Source organism: Empidonax traillii, unplaced genomic scaffold (genome assembly GCF_003031625.1).
Source record: "Empidonax traillii isolate 1590-97213 ecotype Southwest subspecies unplaced genomic scaffold, ASM303162v1 scaffold955:size226526, whole genome shotgun sequence".
Taxonomy (NCBI): domain Eukaryota; kingdom Metazoa; phylum Chordata; class Aves; order Passeriformes; family Tyrannidae; genus Empidonax; species Empidonax traillii.
In genome coordinates this window covers 8,857-23,853 of record NW_020956148.1, presented here as the reverse complement: position 1 = coordinate 23,853, position 14,997 = coordinate 8,857, and the positions used below count along the sequence as shown (strand labels likewise).

At 53.0% G+C, this 14,997-nt stretch overlaps 1 long non-coding RNA gene across 1 annotated transcript in view; it reads left to right on the top strand.

Annotated features, from left to right (window-relative positions):
- The window catches only part of LOC114067680, a 39,961-nt gene extending 26,411 nt beyond the window's left edge, over positions 1-13,550 (top strand). Inside the window, exons 5-9 of the long non-coding RNA XR_003573448.1 lie at positions 4,588-4,624; positions 4,699-5,702; positions 6,518-6,577; positions 7,398-7,523; positions 9,873-13,550. This is a non-coding gene — a long non-coding RNA (uncharacterized LOC114067680). The remainder of the gene's footprint in view (positions 1-4,587; positions 4,625-4,698; positions 5,703-6,517; positions 6,578-7,397; positions 7,524-9,872) is intronic.
- Positions 13,551-14,997: the final 1,447 nt, after the last annotated feature.

Below are 14,997 nucleotides of genomic sequence, written 5' to 3'. Positions count from 1 at the left end.
CTCCATGCTGGTCAGTAAGATTGGGTCTGATGGCACAGCTCAGGCCTGGAGGATGAGGAGTTCTTGTGCATTCCTGAAACTCTGAGAAAGAGAAGAGGCAGCCAAATCAGCAGGATGACACGGAGGGCCTGTTCCCAACCTTCTGCTTCTCCCATGAAATATTGCTGAGGGGCCCTCCCTGCCCCAACCTCCCCCTGCAGTTACCTGGGCTGGGGAGAACCCTGGAGACACAGTGGCAGTCCCAGCCACTGTCATGGGTAAAGGGATTTGGGAAGATGATGGAAGACAAGAAGACAGGGAAGCTATGGGTGCAGTGTGTTGATATCAATTTCCTCTGGGACCCCTGGACCTGATGTTTCTGGTTTCCAGGCTGTTCTGTGCCCTCATGTTACTGCAGCATGTGCTTGTGTCTCGGACAGCGGCTGATGGACACAGGGGGCAGGAAGGGGGGGCTTTCTCTGTGGCCTCTTTTTAAAGTTAAAACTTTAAAACATCAGTGATGGTCCTGACTAGTCTTTATCCTTCCAGGATTGACCCAGTGGTCACTTTCCCTGTGGCTTCCACCGGCTCAAGCCAGTGTCGCTGTCACTCAGTTGTCTGGATGGCTGGGGAGGAAAAATCCCTTCCCTGCGTACGGTCTGGGATCAGTCCTGTGTCAGCTGAATGTGATCTGCTGCCTTCAGCCCCTCAGAGCCCCAGCCTGCCTCTCTCCAGCCCAGCCTGGGATTGGCATTCACTGTCAGGTACCTTCTTCCTGCATTCAGAGTATGGGATGTGCCAGCCCGGCATTCCCAGCTCAGCTCTTGGGGACAAGGCAGGTCGTGACTTACGAGTTTTAGCATTAAAAAGAGAATTTCCTCTAGATGTGTGCAATAAGACAATGGCACTGACCTGTGATCCTGGCACTGAGCAGCGTTAATGACTCCCCTTTGCAAGTAATAAGCAGCAAATGTACACATTTTGGGGAGATGTGAATATTTTCTTCCTCCTTTTAAGACTGCTGTCTTCCTAGGCCAGACTTAATTAGCAGACCTCATTATTTCCTGAAATGTAACTTGACTTCCATTGAATGAGAATTGTTCGGTGGATGGGGAGCAGCAGAGCGGTGCTGCAATATTCATATTGTTTTAATTGCAACATTAACATTTCATGCCGCTCTTGGCACACTTTCAGGTGCGGCCCTTTAGCTCAATACAACACTGTGAAAGGTTGGATCAGAACAATTAGGATGGAGTGACTGGATTTCTGGCTTTTTTCTTTCCCTCTATTTTAACGAACATAAGCTTGGATTCAATCCCCATCACTCCTTTTGTTGGGCAGAACAGGGAGTCAAACACCCCCGGAGTGTAAATCCTTTTTTTTTTTTTTTTTTTTTTTTGGAATAAGGGATGTGCTGTAGTGCATGTTTGAATTGTCCTTTTGTGGAGCTGAGGGCCCCCAGGTACAAGTGATACGTGATCCACCAGGCTGGTGGCACCTCCTGGGACTTGACCTTTACGGGGTGAATCAGTCAAGTCCCAAAATGCGTGTGGCCAGCTGGGCCAGCGTCACATGTGAGCTGGAGGGAAAAAGGCTGTTTCTCACTTCTCAGTTACTTCCAGGGCTCTGGAAGGCCTGAGGCTGGAAATGACACTGTGAACGGATAATGACTGGGCCAGTGCAGATCCCAAATGAGCACAGATCCCTGCTCTGTCCCCAGATTGCGCATAGAGTTTGGCTTTCTTGCAGCAGGGTCAGACAACTCTGAAATGCTGAGCTCAGCCTCAGCAAGCTCTGGTCACCTTTGCTGCCTTTGTCAGGTACCCTACACTTGCCCTTAAACTTCCCCATGTCAGACAGGGAAGGTGAGTGACAGGAGTTCCTGGCAAAAGCAACTCTGGATTCCACCCTGGAACAGCCTAATGAGGGTCTCCTAATTAGGTCACTGAAAGGGGCTGAGCAAGGAAGGCCAGCCAGCAGCCCTAGTCAGTGGCTTCTTGATGTTGTTCTCCAAAAGTTGTATCTCACTGTGTGAAATGTGAACTCTGATTGACTTCAAAGGAGAACCAAGAGGCTGTTGTGCCCCCTTCAGCCTTTCAGAGGAAGAGGAAGGGTCTCTGTGGCTCCCTCTGTCCTGCTGGGGAAGGATACCCGTGCTGCTGACTCCCAGCTCCGTGCTGGCTCCAGCTTGCAGATCCATATGGGAGCTGGTGTGTGGGTCTAGTGGACAGCAAGGACTTGACTGTAGAGGAACAGGCTCTCTCTCACCTCTAACTCTCAACAAGTGCCACTAATCAGTCAACCTGCTAATGGGCAGCTTGATGTGTAAGTGATCCTGCTCAGAGCTCACTGGGCAGCTGCTCAGACTCTGGGCTGCCTTCCTGGCATTTGCTGGCAGCAGCCTGTGGATGAAACACCTTGCTGGAAGGTGAAATCTCTCTCAGTGTGGCAGAGAGGCAGTGGGAGGGTTGTGGGGGAGAGGGAGCTGGTCTGCCTGTCAGTGCTCCCCCTTGGAGCTGGGCACGTCCCTTCCATTTTAGGCAGCAGCTGAACTCTACCATAAGTGTGGGATGGCAATTAAAGTTGGAAATGCAGCAGGACCTTGGCTTGGTCGCTAGAAGAAGGGCAAGGGAAGGGCACATATTCCATTTCCAGGGCCTTTCCAAAGGCTAACATGCCATCTTAGCCGGCTGGCTCTCCTATGAGCTAAAAAGGCTTGAAACCTTCTCCAGCTAGTACTGTGTGCAGTGGGATCCATGGAATCTCATCTCCTGTGGATATACAGTTTGTGTTTGGAGTCTCTGGTGTCTAGTAAGCTGTTTGTGCTGAATGGAGCATCTCCCCTTCCCGGGATATTTATAGTCTCTCTCTCTCTCCCACGCAGATTGTCTGATGTCTAATAAGGGATGATACACTACAGTTTGGAAGGTGCTAATAATGTCTCTCCTCTGATAGTCTAGTCCCATGAAATTTATAGGCTCTGACTGTCTCCAAGACCTCTGTTTCTCTGTCACATCAGGCTGAGATCTGTTTCCAGTGTCAGAAGTTGCTGGGGAGTGGGCAGAGGGCAGACTGATGCAGCAGGATTGCATATGCTTTGCACTTAGGAAATTAGGCTGAAAACGCGCCTAATTGTTTCCTGCAGATCTGGGGTGGGGGGCAGCTGTGGCTCAGATCCTGGAATTTCGTGTTTGGGAAAGCAGGCTGGTTGTGTGGGAGGAAGGTGATGAGCTCAGAGACTACCTAGGAGGAGGAGAGAGCTCAGCTTCCACTGCCATGCTGTGGGTTCCTCAGGCACATTCGAGCTGCCTGGGGCGACCAGCGAGTGCAGAGCGTGGCCTCTTGAGGGAAACAGCCCTCGAGAAGGATAAACGAGCCAGCCCGGAGCTCCTGGCTGGTGTGAAGAATTGCCTGGCTAAAGGATAATGAATGCCACAGCAGGAGACAGAGCGTTTCTCTGAGGCCATTTATCCCCTTTATCACCCCGCTAACAAGCCCCAGAGTGCCTTCGGAAAGAGTTCTCTGGAGCAGCACCATCCCTCAGCCGTGCTGCGGGCTGGGTGCTGGGAGTCAGGGACACAGGAATCCACAGACCACCCCCCCACCCCAGATAGCAGCCCTGAATTTGGGTGTCAGCAGTGAGGGCAGTGCTGCTTTGCTGGCGTGGAGACCGTGCCCTCCTTCGTGCCGTGCTTGGTGCCACCTGAGAGATCTGGATGTCAGAGCCGAGCATCCGTCTTTTTTAAAAATACTTCTGGGCAGCACCTGCAGCACCCTTGGGAGCACTGCTCTATCCTAACTCCCAGCTTGTCTGAGATGCAAGATTTATAAAGGACCCAGGAGGAGTTTGGGGCCGCCGGCACGGAGGTAAGTTGGTTCTGCTTCACTTGCAGCACAGCTGAGCCTGTGCGTGAGCCTTGTGCGAGGAGAGAAGGGCAGGAGCGATGTGCTCTTGGTAAAGAGCTAATAAAAGCTAATTCATCCCTTTGCTCCGAGACAGTAGGAAGCATTAGCGGCTGGCTGAGTGCCTCCTCCACTGCGGCAGCGTGCTGGGTGCCTCCGCCTTCCCCCTGGCTGGGAGCAGAGCGTGTCCTCCCGTGGAGGGGAAGGCGTCTCCGTCGGAGCTGCGCCGTCGGCAGCTGCGTCAGCAGGCAACCCCTGGGGCTCTCTGTAGCTGGTATCCCTCCTGGGAAGAGAAACCAGCCAGAAAACCTGGGCAGGTGGGTGTGGGAATGAGGATGGACATCCCTCAGGTCATCTGGACTTCAGCTCCAAACAAATGCCTTCGCCTCTGCCCCAGGGCTCGGGCTACAGCTCATGGGAGCAGAGCAAAGCACCATCCCTGATTTAGCTGGGCTGTAGGAGACCCTCAAAAAGGCTGGAGACATTTGTGCCCAAGTGGGTGAATCACCTAACAGCTTGTGTGCTCACCTGTGCACTGCGTGTGCAGGTACGTGCTGTGCCACCCTGCATGCCCACCTGCCAGAGTGATTTGTGTCTGGGGGACAGTGGGTGAGCATCAGGTAGAACTAATTGCCAGTAGCTGGAAGTTTTTTTCTTTTTTCTTCCTCTTTGTTTTCTTAATTTCTCCTTCTTATCCTCCTCCAGGTTTAGCTGCTGGAGGATGCGTTTTGTGTGGTCCACGGTAAGAAGGGAAAGCAAACAGGAGAGTTTGTGTTGTGTTTGTGTGTGCTCAAAAAAATGCTGGTGGTTTTGTAGGGGCAAAAAAAAAGAGAAGAAAAGCTGCAAAGCTTTGCAGATGAAGAGGGCCATGATGGGTAATCGGGTTGTTTCAGTGAGGGCAGCAATAGCAGGGGAGCAGCAGTTGGTGGGGATGGTCTGGAGTGTGTCTGCAGAGCTGTGGAGCAGAGGAGAAAGTGTGTCATGAAGCTGAATGTCTCCTTGAGAGTGAGCAACACACCAGCAAGAAGATTGTAACCCTAATTTTGTCTCTCCATTTTTTTATCAGGAGGTCTCCAAGCATTTTAAAAAGGAAGCTAACACCACATAATGGAAAACTTTGCATCTTCGGGCTTCAGTGACTGGTTTGGAGCCAGCCAGAGAAACCTGTGAGTGCTGAGCCCTCATCCTCACTTCCCAAACACTCGGCACTCCAGACCTTGGCCTCTCTCCCAGGCCCCCGTGCTCACCAGACTGATGTTGGAGAGCTCACTGGAGGCCAGTCTTGTCCCCCAGGGTGGAGGCAGGACATGTTGCCTCCTGTGGCCACTGCCATCAGCTGGAGTGGCTCTGGGAGGGAGGATGCTGGCACATCAAGTGGCCCTTCAAAGTGAGGTTGAATTTATAGGGGTGCACACTGGTCCCAGTTTGTGAGGCTCCTGCCCTGCCCTCTCTCAGCGTTTGGGGAGGAGTTCACTTAGAATTTCAAAACATGTGGTGCTTTTTCTTGTTTTTTTTGCCCAGCACCACTAAGTGTCGAGTTGAAGGGAAATACAATACATCACCTTCCTCGTGGGCTGCCATTCAGCCAGGAGTAACAGAGATTAGCCTTCAATCACACGGGGGGCCAGAGCTGAGGGAAACCTTCCCGAGGACACGCCGGAGAAACATTTTCATTAGTGGAGGAGAAGCTGATGGAGATGGAGTGGCCCTTCACCTCAGCTGCCAGACCTCTCGCCTGCCTGGCGTTAACAGGACGGGGGAGATGCTAATGGAGGAGCTGGTGCCAGCTGCAAGTCTTTAAGTGCTGTCTGCATCCAGATGTGAGGAACAGCTGTGACATAGCAAAGCAGTGCTTTTAGAGCCTGGTGGGGGTGGGTTTGTTTTGGGGTTTTTTTTTTTCCTTGCCTATGAGTGCTCACTGCTGGAAGCAAAGTGGCTCCCAGTTAAAAGGGGGAAATGGGTGCTGGGCCACATACCTGAATGGATACCCTGGCATGGGCCAGAAAATGATGTCCTTGGGTGATAAGGTCCATAGATCCAGGAGATATCATGGCCTCTGCCTCCTGCAGCATGTTTTGCAAGTTTAACAGGACTACCTTTGTGGTAGTGGAGGCTTCCTCTGCTCCGTGGAAAGCCATTCCACAGCCTGCTGTTGCAGGCATTTGCTCTTACTTTGCATCCCCCCAGAGCAGTTGAGGTGCCCAGGGTTCGTTTCTGCTATTGATGTCTCCTTTGTGTTGAAGAAACACCCCCTGGACCCCAGCTGTGTGCCTGGCACAGACCTGTCTGTCCCAGTTACCGGGAATTATCCAGCAGGATCCCTGCAGCCACATCTGCCGTCCCCCACCACCTCACCTCCCTGGGGCTGCCGTGCTCCTGACAAAGGCAGGCTCCATCTCTTTCACTCACAGCTGAAGGATGCCTTGCCTGCTCCTGTCTTGCAGGTTGGAGGGAAATCGTTTTAATTTGTGTGGCACTTTCCTTTGGGCGGGAGGTGGGGGAAGAAAAGGGAAAAAAAAAAAAAATCCAACAGAAACTCTGGCTATTCTGGGTATTTTTAGCTATTTGTAAAGGACCATTAATATCTCTTTCTCTCTCTCTCTCTTTTTTTTTTTTTGGTTTTAAGTCCCTGCAGATCGTTCTCTCTCAGGGGCTGCCTGTGGTGCTGCATTAACATCCCACCTCTGTGGTGAAGGTAAGCAAGCTCTCAGTTTCTGAGAGACTTCCAGGGAGCCTCATCTCTCCTCTCCCTGCGTGCCCACCGTGTGCACAGCCCTCTGAGAAGGGGCTCCCTGGCTGGGAGGGCGAAGGCTCAGAGATATTCACCCCTTCTGGGATGGGTTTTATCAGGAATGGGATTTGAGCTTCCTGAGAGGGAGGCAGCCCAGCCTGGCAGCCAGGGAATTGGGTTGGAAGGCCAAATCAAATGTGCCTTCTGGTTTTGGAGCATTCTCACATTAAGGTACCTCTCACATCACCCTCCTCCCTCTCAGAACTGAGTGCAGCCAAAATGAGAGGAAAACCTGGCTCCTGAGTGTTTTCCCCCTCACAGTGCCTTCACCTGGCTTGTACTCCCTTTTCTCCTACAATCTCAGCTGGCTGAATTTCAGTGCCAGCCTATTGAAAGGAAAGGCACGTGCTGGCTTATGGAGGGAGAGAGACCTGAGACAGGATAAATCTGGAGGCAATGAGATTGGGGGGAGGCAAGTCAGCTGCTCTGACACTTTTATTATGGAGCCAGGCTGCTTGGGAATGAATCTTTCTTGAAATGTGTTGCTGGATGACATTTCTGTCAGGTCTCGGCAGTAACCTTCTCCAAGCCTTGCTGCCCAGCCCTGTGCTTGCCTTTTCCTGGGACAGAGAGAAGGAGTATCAGCTAGAAATGCCACAGGCTCCATACCCCTCCAGTCAGTTTGAAGACTTTTTGGCACCAGAAGCCCTTCAAGCTTTGGTGACTTGCATGTGCATGTGTTGTTTTGCAAAGGAGGTGTCGGCTCTTGTGTTTCTCATTTCAGAAACAATGGTGATATAACAGAGACCGAAATGAAATCCTCCTTGGAGTTGCCAAGAATGATGGATAACTGCAAGAAAATATTATTCTATGGCTCTGGAAAAGGAAGATCTACTCGCTTAGTAACCTGGTAATGAGGTAGTGGCTCTGCTCCGTGCAGAGACTGGAAGCCGGGGGAGATTTGGGGTTACAAAGAGGGCTGGGCAGAGTTTGCTGCCCTCTCAGCTCCTTTCCTGTATCACTGTCAACTTAGATTTCACATCAAGAGGGTGATGTTATGCCTGGCGGTGACAACAGCAGAATGTCACTGGCAGAGGTGAAATCTTTCCCTCCGTGAGGGTAATTCTTCCTTTCCCGTCCCCTTGGCTTATGTCAAGAACCTCTGGCTCCCGGTGCCCAGTGGGCCATGCACACATGGTGCTGAGGGGACAGCACATCCTGTGCTGAGCTTCACTTTTCTTGCTGTCTTGGTAAGCAGCTCTGTGTCACTGATGGCTCTTGGCTGCCTGGTGACCTGGGACAAAGGGAAACCCCTCGTCACTGTCTGAGAGAAACTGGAGCCACGGGAAGCTGCTGTGTTTGCCATCGTGGCAGTGCTGCTCTGCCGTGCTGGCACACTTACATCATCAGCAGTTTTGCCAGGGATGTCCCTTCAGAGACCATTTGTGCTCTTCAGGGGCCAGGTCTGAGCTAGGTCAGGGTCTGAGGGGCAGACTTACACATGTTAGTGGGTAATGTCCCCCACAGGCTGTCTCTCACCTCCTCTGAACAGCAGCTGATCTTGCAGAGTGTGCCTGTGCCCACCCGCTCCGGCAGCCCCTCTGCCAGCTTCTGTCCCCAAGGGCCGGTTCAGCAAAGCTTAGTGTTGTTCTGGGCCCAGCCTTCATTTTCTAGCTGGTTATGGAGGAGAGGATGAAGGTTGTTGCTGCTGCTGCCACGCCACGCCAGAAAACAGGCAGGGGACCGGCCTCTCAGTGCGCTTAAAGATCCAAGAGTTTCATCTGGCTCTGGTTCTCTCTTAGCCCTGAACCTGTTGTATCTTTTCCAAGCCTTTCTTTGTTATTTTTAATTTTTTTTTCCCTTTTCTCCTCACCTTATGAAAAATGGCTTTCCCATCTGCATCTGTCAGGAGTGTGCCGAGCCGGGGGTATGGCTCAGTGAACGTACAAATGCGCGGTTGGACCGTGGCCCCCCTGACAGGCTGGAGATGAATTCCAAACGTGCGGGGAGAAGAGCTCCTGCTGCCTCTGATGGTTGTTTTTCTTATCCCGAGGAGGTGTGAGAATCGCCTTTGGGAGCAGCGCTTCCTTCTGCTCCTGTTCCGCCTTTACCAAGGATCAGTACTCTGCCATCCATCATCAGACGAGCCCTCTCCTCGCTCCCACGTCTCAGCTGCTGGTGGGAGTGCAGGGGAAGGGGGAAACTGTTTCACCCTGCTTTTTACTGCCATCCTTTTTCCTCTCCTTTTTGCATCCCACCTCCTAGGCCTCTATTAGAAGGCAGTTGGCAGGCTGGGTCTGGAGGGCACTTGCCATTGCTCGCTGATCCAGGTGGAGGGGAGGGGATTGTTTCATATAATCGTGGAATATTCTGCGTTGGAAGGGACCCACAAGGGTCATTAAGTCTGACTCTTAGACCTGTACAGGACACCCCAAAAATCCCCCCCTGTCCCTGAGAGCGTTGTCCAAACACTCTTTGAACTCTGTCAGGCTTGGAGCTGTGACCACTGCCCTGGGGACCCTGTTCAGTGCCCAACCATCTTCTGGGGGAAGAACCTTTTCCTAACAGCCAACCTAAACTTCCCCTGACAGAGCTTCATGCTGTTCCCTTGGGTCCTGTCACTGGCCACCAGTTTGACCTTACCCAGGGAGCTTAAGATGTAATTTTGATGGGAATTTTTCAGAGGTGCTGTGCATGGCTCCACGTAAGATGCACTGAAAGCACCCAAGTGCTCCTGCGCGTCTCAGCCTCGCTGTGTCCCCTTCCCCTGCTGCAGGTGACCAGAGCTCTGGGGCTCTGCAAGGAGGAATTCACCATCTCTGAGTTGTGCAACTCTGCAGGTACTCAAAGAGATGACAGCCTGCCCTGACAGCCATGAATTTGCTGAGCTCTTCTCCTGCCTCTTGGCTTTCTGCAGTGAGGTACCCGAGCTGCTTCCCTGGCCTTGATGTGCAGAGGAGCTTTCAGCCAGGTGGGCTCAGAGGAGCAGGCAGGCAGAAAATGAAATGAGTCTCTCCATGCTCTTGCCACAGCTATCTGGTCAAGGAGGAGAAGTTTCTGGGTGGGCAGACCCCCTCTTTGGCAGGAGGAGAGAGCAGGCGGCTTGAGCTGAGCTGGTTTTTCGACGAGCAGATGGATGTTCAGTGGGGACCCGAGAAAACCCTCTCGCTCCAGGCTATCTGTGAGCCCTCCAAACCGGAGCGTTGTGCTGACACAAAGCATCGCTCCGTTGATGCTCAGCCTGAATTGCCTCTTCCAGGCGCCTGATTCGGGACACAGCGACTGTCCCCTCCTGCCACCGGCTCCTGGGAGGAGCCAGATGCCTGCCTGCAACCAGGCAAGGATGGAGCAGGGACCGTGGAGCGGCGAGGAGGAAGAAAGGCGAGCGACGGCAGATTCCTCCGGCATCTCCACGCCGCGGGGCTCTTGGCGAGCGAGTGCTCGTCTGCTTTGAAAGCTCTTAGTGCTCCTGCAGGTGGGAGCCAATTTGTCTGCTTTCCTGCCCAGGTGCCATCTGTTTGTAGGATTGCCTGTGTGGTGGATGAGCACGACGGGGATGGCGGAGGGAAAGGGCTGCTGGGCTGGGAGAGATGAGCCTAAAACTTTCCTTGGGTATCTTCAGCGCTTCTGGCTGCCGTTGTTCCCTCTCCCCTGCGTCGCAGCGGGGAAATCGCAGCCTGTCATTTGCTGTTCCTGGAGCGTGGAGGGGAGCTGAGGCACTGCTAATAGCAAACTATCATTCTAATGCTAATTTCCTACCATTAGCTCAGGCTGGGGGAGGCTCAGCCTGGGTGGAGGGAAGCCATTAGCAGATGGAGAAAGGGGGAGATGTGCTCGGATTTGTTCTGCACCCCCAGAGGGGATTTTCAGAGGGCAGATGATTAACCACCATTGGGCAAACCGGTAACACGAGCTAGGTTCAGTCTCTGGCGGACGTGGGAGGAAGGGAGAGGATGCTTTGTTCCAAGTTGTCCTTCCTTTAGGGACTTCCCGAGTGCTTCAGGCTTTGACTTGAGTTTGGTGTCAGCTGCTTTGTTCCAGCCCTCGTGTGCTGTGACCCAAGGGAAGCTCAGAGCGCTGGCAGGGCTGCAGCTGGGGGCATCGATGTCCTTTCAACAAAGGAGCCAAGCAGGGTTGGGTTTAACTGCTGTCTTTTTGGGAGGAGCTCTTCCCCGTTCAGGAGCCCGGACATCCGTGTTTGGTGGCAGGCTTCGAAGCAGGGAAATTTTGAATCCAGCCTTGAGATACCCAGGAGCTGAAAAAGAAACCTGTCCTTTTGCCATGGGAACAAACCCAGCTGCCCCAGGCTGGAGAGCTGTCAGCAGGAAACCAGGGGCTGAGTTTGGAGTTGTGAAGGAAAATGAACTATTTCCCTGCCCTTTCTAGAGGTGGGCGTGCCTACATCCAGCCTCTTCATCAGTCTCCTCTAGACAAGTGGAGGAGCCCGTGCTGCTCCCCGGACTGGTGTAGGTGCCTGGGAGCTTCTGGGGTGTCTGAAGAAGGTGATTTGCTACGGGAGGACTGTAGGGCCTGTTTGGAATTCTTTGGGCAACAGTTGAAGAGGTTCCTCTACCATTTCTAGACCAGCTTGGAAACCTTCAGGGATGCAAACTGTGCCTGGCTGGGAAGAAACTGGTTGCCTGCTACTGAGGGACAGCGCTGTTTGAAGGCAAGGGCCCAGTAGTGTCCTGATCTGTGGTGTGACACACCTCCTCAAGACCCAGCAGCCTGTCTGTGGTGATCTGGCTTCATCATTTCATAGGGAAGCATACTAGGTTTTTTTTTTTTAAACCCACTTAAAGATGGTTTTAAAACCCTTGTCATCTAGCAGAGATGCAGTGGAGGGACAAAACCAGCCACAATAAACCAGGAGCTGGTTAAATGGCAAAGGGGGAGAAATGCAAGAAGGGACTATCCTGCCAGGAGGACAATAGCACAAGGCTCCATTAGCAGAACATCAGTGCTCACTGTGGTTACCAGCTATCAGATCCATCCTGGTGTGGAGCATGACTCACTCTTGTTTAAGAAGCTATTTCCATCTGAAAAAAAAAAAAAAAAAAAAAGGCTCCTGCCTTTTCGAGGGGCTCTTCCATGCCTTGTTTGAAGAGAGGAGCAAAAAAGTGAAGGGCTACTTTTTCCTAGTCAAGGAGGCTCAAACAAACTTTCCCTCAAGTAGCTGAGCAAGGAAATCAGCACGTTATGTGTTCTCAAGAATAATACAATCAAAGTAGTGGTGGGGGAAAAGAAGAGTAAGAATAAAATAGCATTGCTTTTCCCAGTTCAGCACTTTGAATAATGAGCCTTACAAGGCAGAGGGAGAGCTCCCAGGAGAGGAGCTGTGTACGGGAGATGGACGCAACAAGTGTCTCAGGTGGGCCGGGATCTGAAGCGATCTCTCTCTAATTTTCTACATCAGTGAGAACACAGCACAGCACCATCAATCACAGTCAACCTCCCCTCAAAAGCCACCTCCTGCCTCTCCATATGGCAGGTCCCCCTCTGCTCCTGTCCCTGCTGGGGACCACAGGTGTCCCGGACAGCAGCGCTGCCGGCACCTTCCCTCACAGGAGGGTTCTTCCTCCTCGTGTTTTGAGCCTGCTTGTGTTTCTGCCTTTCTCCTTCTTCCTCCCCCAGCACCTGTTCCTTGCCAGTGCTTCGTTTCCAGATGTGTCTCCCTCTCCTGGAGTCAGGAAAGCCCAAATACTCCTTTAACCCCCCATGAGGAGAAGGTGTGGAACTGCTTGTCCTGGTAAAACCTCTATGTGCTCCCAGGGGCAGGGGTGGGTGTGGTTTTGGTGCCTTTACTGCTCACCTGGGGCTGGGGAGGTGGGACTTTGCAGCTCCCCTGAGGCCATCAGGGCATGTTTTGGGGATTGCTGGTTCTGGGACTGGCTCCTTCTCCCCAGCTCTGGGCATGGAGCACCTAAAGGGGTCATCTTTCATGCTGGGCTGGTGGTGTGATGCAGCAGCTTCTGGTCCCTCATTTCTCCTTCTGTGAAGTCCTTTCTGCTCCTTCCTGGCCCGGCCAGGTGTTTCCACCAGACCAGGAGCAGGAGCACTGGGGATGGGGCTCCTCCTGGGCAGGCCCAGGCCAGGCACACTTCTAGGCTGGCCAGAGGGCTGGTGGGATGGGGGTCTGTGCTTGTGGCTGTTCCTTCTGCTGGAGCATGGACACATCTGGTGGGTTCGGTGCCTCCTGCTTCTTCATCTCTCTCACATGCTCTTGCTCAGCTGTGGTGGTTCTCAGACCTACCAAAACCTGGTTGAGTGTCGTGACACAAACGTGGCTTTACAACCCTGTTTCTGGCTTCATGGGCAAAAGCACCAGCTAGAAAACCAAGGACTGAGCTTCTTTCTTGAGCACAGCCCTAGAGAGGAGCATCTTCTGAATTGCCACCTCCCTCTCAGCCTCTTCACTGGCTTCTGAGAGCTGCAGAGCATCCTTGACCTCTGTCTCAGGCACGGTTTCCTGCATGTATCAGCCCTGCTCTGGTGTTGTGGAGCTATTGCTGGCATCTGTAATAGCTGCGTTGTTTACTTCCCAAGTGCCTGCCCTTTCTGTAATGAGCTGTAATTCATCCTGGTTTATACCGGGCTCAGAGATACCTGGAACAAGGAGGGTGTGCCATTAAACCACCTTCTAGGCTGTTCCCTGGACCTGGGATTGCTGATCTCCTGGAGATGTAAAACAAGGAGGACAAGGGGGACCAGATGGAAATGGGGAATAATTACCTTGCAGGGTTTTTACCCAGGGCTGGCTGGGTTGGCAACTGCTGTGAGCTGCCACGCAGGTGCAGATGGATGGTTACGGCACACAGGGCAGAGGGATGAAAGATGCCTTTTTAAAGCATCTGCCTTCCTCTCTTCCTCTGCTTTATAACCTGTTTTTATAGAGACTGCACGAGGAGCACATTTTTTTTATTAGCAGCTTGGGAGTGGAGAGTAATAAAGATTAATTTTTTTAAATAATTCCTTGCATTATCTTTTAATTTCCTGTGGCAGGGTTTGACTTTTAAATCTGCAAATGGACTTTACTGTTAATGTGCTCATCAGCTCAGAAGCAGCAGCCAAAGGAGCCGTGGGACTCGGTGAAGGTGGGAAAGGCCCCAGGGTTGAGCCTGGAGTCCCAGAAGAGGCTGTTCCATGGGCTAGTCCCTGGCCAGAAGGACCCTTTCAGGTCCACAGCTGTGTCTCCATCCCCCTGGCATTAGGGGAAGGGCTACAGGACTGGGGAGGGGGGAGATGTCAGGAAGGGGGTGAAGTGTGAGAGAGAAGTGACCCCACTGGGGATCTGATAGAAAAGGCTCTCCCTGCCCCTCCCTGCATCCACCCTCTCCTTCCCAGCCTCCATGAGCACAGACCTGATGCACTGGTGGGCTTTAACCTGCTTGGGAGACTGGCTTACACTGGAGCTGGACAGAAGTGATGCCCAGCATGCAGAGAGCCCAGCCCCAGCTTACTTTGACTTTTCACAGCTTGTTCTGCATCACACAGCCACGCTGGTGGCTCAGATTTGCTCTGAACTTCTGATCCATCTGAGAACGTGAAGGAGGCAGAGAGCAGCTGCGTGGAGAACCAGCCACTGTGGACTGGAGAATTTTGGCTCACACAGGTACGAAAGCAGCTGTAGCTCAAGTGCCTAGTGTGGGAAGGCAGAGCTGAGGGAATGGGGGAGCACAGCTGGAGCACTGGTGGAGTCCTGGAAAGGCATTTAATGGGATTACATCACTGCAGTGTTGGAACCAGGACTGCGATGAGGGTTTATGGAGGTGCCTGGGAGCGCTGTGACCCAGACTGCTCCTGGCTCCCTGTGCCAGATGCCATCTGGAGCAGGCTCTGGGCACGTCTGGGTGTCTGTGTGGCCTGGCAGCCCTGATGGCCAGCTCTGCTGACCCAGCGTGGGAGGGCTGTGCTCCCCTCCTCCTAATGCTTGGAAGAGCGTGTGGAGGATCTCCAGGCTTGATCCAGCCTCACTGCTGCTCCCACACCTCCCCTTGCTCCTGGGAAGAGGAGAAGCCCACTCAGCCCATCCCCAGGGCGGCTGGGCCGTGCCAGGTCACCTGTGTTTGTTGGCATTTCGCTGGGCAAAGCTGTCCCGGGTGAGGTCTGGGTTTGTGGGCACAGGGCAGGGGATGTGGAAGGGCTGCCTTTGGATCTGTGTGACTGCCTGGCACCAGGAATCCTGCCTGCAGCAGCAAATGTGGTTTGGGTTCTGGTTTTGCTCTTTGGCAGCCGGCTGAGCTCTCGTCCTGCTGGCCAGGCGTCATCCGACCGCATCCTCCAGTGTCTGAGGGAATGCCAAAAAGCTTTGGTGCCTGTGGCTTGTGAATGTCGTGGGTGGGAAAGCATTCCTCAGCCCTTTCTTTGGATTCTCCATCTATTAA